The sequence below is a fragment of the Carya illinoinensis genome, chromosome 5, assembly GCF_018687715.1.
Source record: "Carya illinoinensis cultivar Pawnee chromosome 5, C.illinoinensisPawnee_v1, whole genome shotgun sequence".
Lineage (NCBI taxonomy): Eukaryota > Viridiplantae > Streptophyta > Magnoliopsida > Fagales > Juglandaceae > Carya > Carya illinoinensis.
Genome location: NC_056756.1, coordinates 35925168 through 35934532, shown reverse-complemented (window position 1 = coordinate 35934532; position 9365 = coordinate 35925168).

Below are 9365 nucleotides of genomic sequence, written 5' to 3'. Positions count from 1 at the left end.
CAATTCCTACTGCATCACTGACCTCTTTCTCTTTCTTACTAGATCTCATAAGTACCTCACCCTAGAAATCTCTAAGAATCGCTCCAATACCTACACTGTGATGTGTTGCAAACATGGCTCCATCAACATTTAATTTAAACACCCCTGGATGGGGGGTTTTCCCACCGGTAGTGGTGTCTCACTAATGTTAAAGGTTTCTCCTTAGTCTCTTTAAAAGCCTTCTACACAGCCAAAGCATGCTTGATAGCTTGTTCATGATATAGGCACTTGTTCTCAAAAGTCAATAGATTTCTTCTGTACCAACAACTCCAAGATATTAGAAAAGTTCAATTTCATCCTTGCGCCCTATTCCATTGAGGTGGCCTGCAATATCACTATATTGTTTGTAGGAGTCTTCTGATCTAACAATAGGCCGATACTTGTCTCAACATTCTTGGATGGCAGGGCAGTAGCAAAGAGCATGGGCCACATCCTCAACCTTGAAACCAGTGAATTGACACATCACCTTAGTCAATACCCGTCTCCTCCTCAAATTATGCTTGGTAGGTAGACTCTCTTTACAAGCTTTCCAAGCAAGGATTTTAATCATACTAGGGAGCTACATAGACCATATACTGTTGCCTAGATGACTAACACAAGAGATGAGAGTGAATTGGGCTGTATTAAAAAATTAACAATTATAAGTCAAATACACAATATAAAATATGAACAAAATACAAAACAGTAATAAATATAAAGATTAAGGGAAAGAAGGAAGCAAACTCAGTATATTAATGAGGTTCGACCCCACTGCTTACGTCCTTGCGTCAAACTATCCCTTGATGATTCCTAAATTCACTTTCAACTTCATTCAAGTAAAGATAGAAACCTATTACACATTTGAGCAATGCTGCTACAAAAAATCCGCGTAGAATACCTTTTACACTTGCAATCACTTTACACGTAATGATTCAACTATTCCCTGTGTAAAATACTTTTTAAACACACAAGAGTTATACATATCCTTTTACTGATATAAGAGTTGATAGTGGGTAAGTTATCATAAAATACTCCTCAATGAGTGAAATAAGAATAATACAGTAAAAATTATATCTCTCTCAAAATGAACAAGGGTTAAGATTCAATGCTTAAAAAAGAGAGATTGAAAATTTTGAATGAATATTGCAAAACTTGTAATGATATGTGTACGTTCTTGTTGTTGTGAATTTGAATATCTCAATTGAGCTATTTATAGACATATGAGATTTCATATTCAAATTTGAAAAGATTCACATGTCAAAGACAACATCATTCACTTTTCAAAAAATTCAAATAAAAGTTTCTCCTTTTTGCAATTGTCAAAGATAACATCATTTGCTTTTCATAATATTCAAACCTAATATTTTTACTTTTCGTATATGACAAAAGGAGCATTGTTTACTTTTTAAAATTTTCAAACAAAACCATCTACCTTTTGCATAAGTCAAAAAGAGTATCAATCACTTTTGAAAATATTCAAATAAAATATGCACATGCGAAAGACGACAATCAATCATTTTTAATATTTTCAAAATTTAAATTTTTAATCATATTTTACACACGTGAATGATAATAATCAATCATTTTTTAAAAATTTACATTTAAATTTCAAAAATATCATGCATATGTGGAAAATGTAATTTAATGCTTTATGAGAAAATATTAATTTTGAACATTCATCATAATTTAGAATTTTTTAAGAGATTTACAAAATTATTCTATGGGCTTTAATTTGAGTATGTTCTCTTCTTGCTCATGCTTGGTTACTTGATGTGTTTGATTCTATTGTGTAGATAACTTGAGCTTGATATTTCTTTATTCTTTGAATTCATTTGTTATCATCAAAATCAATATGTAAATATATAATTACATGAAACTTGAAACCTTGGGTTCAATATTTACTTCTCCACAATTTTTGCAAGGATATAGTCTTCGAGCACTCACCTTCCATGCTGATCTTTTTGGATTCTTTGAACAACCTGTATGCACTTTTCACACTAAAATTTTCATTATTTTGAAGGGCCCAAATTAACTTATCATCTAGTGATCCAGGACTAAGGATCAGTTTTAGCATTTCATTAGCTGCTTTTGTAGGTAACATTGTTCTCACTTTCTCAACATCCCACCACTTGGTATGATGGTCAATTAGATTGTCCATTGTTGCATTACTGTCAATGATTTCCTCTTTTCTCATGCTGTTAGCTAGTTTAATGTGACTGTGAATCCAATTGTTCCTCCATATATTAATTGACTTACCCATACCTACTCTCCATCTATACCTCAATGCCATATTTTTTTGGCTTTCCATATTCCCTTCCATGCAAAAGAGGGATTGTAACCCACTTTAGAATCCAAAAACCGAATCCTTGGAAAGTACTTGGCTTTAAAAAATTGGTGTAGCAAGGTAGTGATTTCTTGCATAATTCTCCATCCCTGCTTGGCTAAGATAGCATTATTGAAGGTTCTAAGATCCTTAAAACCAATCCCCTAGCCTGTTTAGTCTCACACATCTTAGCTCAACCTATCCAGTGAATTTTATGTTCCTCTTTTTTCTGACCCCACCAAAATTTTGTCATCATTTATTCAAACTCAAGACACAAACTATCAGGGAGTTTGAAGCAGCTCATAGAGTAAGTGGGGGTTGAGAGAGTTACACCCTTGACAAGAACCTCTTTACCTCCTTGAGACAACATCTTCTCCTTCTAGCTTTGCAACTTTTTCCACACTTTAAGTTTGATGTTTGAGAATGCTTTAGTTTTGCTCTACCAACCATGGGAGGCAAGCCTAAATATTTGTCATATTGTAATAACTGCAGCACAACTCAGAAGGACATAAGCTCATCTTGCTTGATAGAATCCACATTCCTACTGAATACCATTATAGTCTTCTCTCTATTAACGTTTTGCCCTGAAGCCTCCACATATTTTCCAAGCAACTGTTGAATTCTATTGATTTCTTCTATTGTAGCCTAGCAAAAAATGATACTATCATCAACAAAGATAAGACGAGAGATTCTAGGAGTCACTTGACATATTTGGATTCCAGATAGTTGTTGTTTCAGCTTGGGGAAGCAGAGTGATAAGGCTTTCTGTGCACAACAGAAAGAGGTTTGGAGATAAGGGGTCCTCTTATCTTATGCCTCATGAGGGGATAATAGAACCCTTGAGCTCACTATTTATCAACACTGAAAAGGTAGCCGATTTGATACACATCATTATAAGTGCAATCCATTTAGCCTGAAACCCCATTTTGCCCATAACAGTCTATAAGTAGCCCTATTCGATACGATCATAGGACTTGCTCATGTCCAGCTTAATAGAAATGTAACCATCCTTGCCTTGTCTCTTGTTCCTCAAGAAGTGAATCATTTCATATGCTACTAAGACATTGTTAGTAATGGGCGTCTTGACACAAAGGCACTTTGGGAACTAGATATAATATCATTAAGGACAAGCTTGAACCTATTAGCTAACACCTTAGAAATCAATTTATAAACTACATTACACAAGCTAATAGGCCTAAACTCAGTAATTTTCTCAAGCTTCCTTTTCTTTGGAATGAAAGTAATAAAAGTGTGGTTAAGAAAAGAGAGAAGTGTACCATTTTGCAGGGCCTAAAGAATAGAACCACTGACACCATTGATAGAGTAACAATAATGTATTAAATAAGCATAAAAAAATGGAATTTTGGACAAAAAAATATGTTACATGCTTGTTTAATACATTAGAATAGAAGTAAGGAAGTTTGGGTCATGACTAAAATAACATGCGGTATATGCTCAAGTTAAGACACATGACAGCATGTACTTAAAAGGAAAAAAAAAAAAAATCCTAAGTGTTTCCCTAATGCCTCTCGACCCCTCATTCTCTTTTTTGTTTCACTTCCAGCCCTAGCCTCCGGTGATGAATCGCACAGAACATGAGAGGATAATCGCCCTCTCATGGAAGATTTAGGAGAGGAAGTGGAGGAAAAGGACGATAAGAAGGTGGATAAGGGGAAGACAGGGGATCCATCATCATTTTTTTGGAGAGAAGTTTTTGTTTCTGAAGCTATTTGGAGAGTTTTTCCATTATGTTTTTCTAGAGAATAAATACTATGTCTACTATGTCTTATTTGTTCTGTGTGATGAAAATATTTACTATGTTCAAGTAAATCCATAAACCTAGGCTCAAGTATCCTTCGGTTGGATTGTGTTTTTTAGGGTTTGAGGTATTTCCTTATGTTTAGAAAACGGTATCTAGTAAGGTTTCTACCATTCATGTTATGATGTTGTTCCATATTTAGCTTACTAACCTTTGATTTACCATTGGCTGAAAGGGAATGATGAATCCTTGGGGTGTTGGTAAGATTCTAGTTTCTATTAGCACATTTGATGAAATATATTTTAGAAATTGTATTTTTGTATGCATGAATTGTCTATGTCATCCCAACACTTTTTTCTTGACTGAAAGGGTGTTTGAAGAAAGTGTGAAGCTCTAGGTGTTTGAGAAAATTTGTTTTAGACATTAAAAACTGGTTTGCAATTCTATTTGGTGAAGATAACCAACTTAAACATTTTGCTTATCAAATATTGTTTGAGACCTAGCAAGAGTAGATACGTGGATTTCAATTGGTAAAAAATAGTTTTAAGAAGAGTTTCAATATTTTCATTCTTTGATCTTTGCTATTTCCCCTCCGCTCATGCTACGATTTTAAGCAATAAAAACATTCTCGCTTTGCAAGCTTTAAACAATTCAATTTGGTTCTTAGAAACTTTCATACCTGTGAATTCGATCTTGGGACTCTCCCTAGAAACAACCTCATAGCTTTTGCAATTGGGAGGCATTAAAATAGGAGAGACAAGTTTTTAACACTATTGCCAGGGATTAAACGCTTTTTACTGAACAATCAAAAGTTGTTGTGAGGATTTTTGGTCGAGTTGTGAACCTCTTCACACTCTGGTGACATCTGGTCTTATTTCTTTTCTTTTCTAATTGTTTTCTTCATATCTTCATTTTATGGTGCTATATTCTTATTCCGCTTTGCTGCTAAAACTATTTGCTTATTGTTGCATACCTCTTGTGTATGTTGGTGGGTTAGGTAGGGTTATTGTATGTCTGTTTAGGATCGAGACCACACATCTTGTTTGGTCAAAATAGAGTTTATAACATATTCAAGCTATGAATCCCTTGCATTTGAGCCATCCTCTAAAAGTCTTAGTACCATGGCTGAAGAGGAACACAATGGGAGGGAAGTGGTGAATCATAACAGGATTCTTAGGGACTACCTTCAACCTGTTAAGATTAGTTCACTCTCATGCATCATCCAACTCGTAAATGCAAACAACTTCAACTTAAAACCTGTCATGATCCCTTTAATACCTCACTTTCATGGGATGGAATCAGGAACTCCCTAAGACCTAAATCCATAGGGACATGGCAGGAAATGCAAACTGAGTTCTTAAAAAGGTTTTTCCCCATGCACAAAACTACTTCATTAAAAAGACAAATCATGAACTTTGCACAAAAAGATACTAAAACTTTTTACCAAAGTTGGGAGAGATTCAAAGATTTACTTAATGTTTGCCCCATCATAGGTATGAAAAGTAGAGAATAATCAGTTTTTTCTACGAGAATTTACAACCTAAGATGAGGCAATTTGTGGAAACAATGTGCAATGAAGAATTTTTTAATAAAGAACCAGATGAAGCCTTTGAATATTTTGACTACCTATCTGAGAATGCCCAATCTTGGAATACTTCAGATGTTTATGACAGAACTGAACCATTGAAAACCATTTCTGGAGGGGGTAAACACAATTTGAGGGAGGTTGATGATTTGTATGCTAGACTGTCAGCGATGTCTAGGAAGCTAGAGACCTTAGATGTGAATAAAATCAAGGAGGTTCAAGATGTCCAGAAAATTTCTAAAACATGTAAATTTGTGAGGATATAGGGCATGCAACTAGTGAATGTCCTACAATTCCAACATTTAAAGAAGTCCTTTTGGACCAAACCAATGCTGTTAACATGGTGACTAAATCTTTTGCAGGTCCATCTTCCAATACTTACAATTCACAATGGAGGAATCATCCAAATTTCAGCTGGAGGAATGAGCACCCAGCTCAATCCTCCTCCCAGGCATCTAGACCTTATTAGTACACATCTATCCCAGTGGGGCAAGGGACATCTCAATATTCTGCTCCAACTTTTGGACAGAGGAAGAACCTTGAAGAGACAGTCCACCAAATGGCAGCAACCCTTCAACAATTCATATAAGGGCAAGCTACCATAAACAACCAAAATTTACAAGCTATCAGTGATATTAGAGGTTCAATAACAAGTCTAACCACAACTTTGAGCGTACAGGAGAAAGGGAAATTCCCTGCACAGCTACAATCAAATCCTCAAGGACATGCTCACCAAGTGTCAAAAATGGCTAACTCAAACCTGAAACAAGTGAAAGCTGTCACAAGCATGAGAAGTAGTAAAACTATGTAAAACCCCCCTTTTAAGCAAGACACCACTAGTAAGACTTCTAACCCACCTTGTATAGAAGTTGAAATAGAGCACCGCATAACACCTGCACCTTTCCCCACTCTATTGGTTTCCTTAACAAAGATAAAAACCAAACTGAAATATTGGAGGTTTTTAAACAAGGATTAACAGACCTCTATTGAATGCTATCCAACAAATTCCCTCATATGACAAATTTTTGAAGGACCTATGCACTATTAAAAGAAAATTAAATGTGAAAAAAAAGGCCTTCCTCATTGAGTAGGTCAGTACTATCATTTAGAACAACACCCCACCTAAGTATAAGGACCAAGGGTCACCTACCATAGCGTGCATAATTGGGAACTCAAAGATTGGATATGCATTGTTAGATCGGGAGGTTAGTGTGAACCTGTCACCTTATACTATGTATGAGAAACTGGGCCTAGGAGAACTTCAACCCACCTCAATTACACTACAACTGGCTGATAGATCCATAAAAATACCCAGGGGGTAGTGGAGGATGTTTTAGTCCAGGTAAATAAATTCTACTACCCAGTGGACTTTGTTGTCTTTGATATGCAACTTTCTACAAATTCTATGTTTCAAGCTCCTATAATTTTGAGAAGACCATTTTTTTCCAAAACTAAAACTTAGTTTTGGAAATATGACTTTGGAACTGAATATTTTCAATTTGTGTAGGTAGTCCTACAAAGTAGAAGAAGTGTAGGAAGTAAACTTGCTAAAAAGCATTATCTCATAAACATCTCTACTGTCTTACCAGCTTACTGATTTAGTACTTGATCTAGAGAATGATCTCGAACCAAATGACACATCTAATGAAATTTCCTCTATTTCATATGTAGGGACTCAAACTGAGATGCAGTGGAAGATAAAGGCTGAACCATTACCTCTAGTGACAGCAACTTTAAGACCATCAAAGGAGCAGATCCCAGTATTGGATCTTAAGCCCCTACCCACAACACTCAAGTGTGTTTTTCTAGGACCTAATAGCACTTTACCTGTAGTTATATCTTTTTGTCTAACCAATAGACAAGAAGATGAGCTATTAAAGGTCTTTATAAAACATAAGAAGGCCATAGGCTAGACCTTGGCTGACATTAAGGGCATAAACCTCCTTATTTGCACTCATAAGATTTACTTGGAGGAGTATTCTAAGCCTTCTAGAGAAATGCAAAGAAGGCTTAATCCTTCAATGAAAGAAATAGTTAAAAATGAGGTTCTTAAACTATTGGATGTGGGTATTATTTACCCCATCTCTGATAGCAGATGGTCAGCCCCATCCAAGTGGTTCCAAAAAAATCTGGACTGACTATAATTAAAAATGAAGAAAATAAATTAGTACCCACTAGGGTAACTATAGGTTGGAGAATGTGTATTGACTATAAGAAGCTTAATGCTTCCACTATGGAAGACCATTCCCCCTTGCCATTTCTTGACCAAGTCTTGGAGAAGGTAGCTGGACATGCATTCTACTGTTTTTTAGATGGGTTCTCAGGTTATTCTCAGATTGAAATAGCACTTAAGGACTAAGAAAAAATTACTTTTACATGCCCATTTGGAACCTTTGCATTTAGAAGGATGCCTTTTGGGTTGTGTAATGCCCCAGCAACTTTTTAAAGGTGCATGCTCAGTATTTTTAGTGATTTAATAGAAAATGGTTTAGAAGTTTTCAAAGATGATTTCTTTGTTTTTGGGGACACTTTTGAGAAATGTTTGACTAACTTGCAAGATGTTTTGGCCAGGTGTAAGGAGAAAAACTTGTTGCTCAATTGGAAAAAAATGCCATTTTATGGCTCATGAGGGTATAGTATTAAGACACATAGTGTCCTCAAAGGGATTGGAGTGAATAAATAAAAAATAGACCTAATTTATAAACTGCCTGCACCTAAAACTATGAAGGATATTAAGTCATTTTTAGGACATGCTAGATTTTATAGAAGATTTATACAAGGGTTTAGTTCCATTTCTAAACCCTTGTGTGAATTGCTTAAGCATGATATTGAGTTTGAGTGGACAACAGAACATCAAAAACCTTTTGACCAACTTAAACACATACTCACTATGGCTCCCATCATGCAACCCCCTGACTGGTTTCTTCCCTTTGAAATAATGTGTGATGCTAGTAATTATGCCATAGGGGCTGTGCTGGGCCAATGTAGAAGTAAACTCCCCTATGCTATTTATTATGCTAGCAAAATCTTGAATGGAGCCCAAAAAAATTACTCTACCACAGAGAAAGAACTACTTGCAATTGCTTTTGCCTTAGATAAATTTAAAGCATATATCATTGGGGCACCCGTGGCCATTTTCATTGACCATGCAGCTCTAAAGTACTTGTTAGCAAAAAAAGATGCCCAGCCAAGACTAATAAGATGGGTGTTACTCTTGCAGGAATTTAACATCACAGTCAAAGAGAAAAAGGGGGTAGAAAATATGGTGGCTAATCATTTGTCTAGAATAACCTTCATAGAAGCAGAATTTGAGCTACCTATTTTTGAATTTTTTCCTGATAAACACATATTAGCAGTAGAACTTATTCCTTGGTATGCTGATATTGTAAATTTTCTGGTGAAACGGAAGACACCACCACAGTGGACGGTGCAAGACTTGAAGAGGTTCAGGGTAGAGGTTTAAGTATTTCTTTTATGATGACCCTTACTTATTTAAGTATTGCTCTGATCAAATAATTCGTAAGTGTGTTCCAAATGTTGATATACCATCTATACTTAGTGCTTGTCACACTGAGGCTTGTGGGGGGTACTTTTCAGCAAAGAAAACTGATACAAAAATCTTACAATCTGGGTTATATTGGCCAACAATATTTAAGGATGCCTTTGAGTTTTGTAAGAGA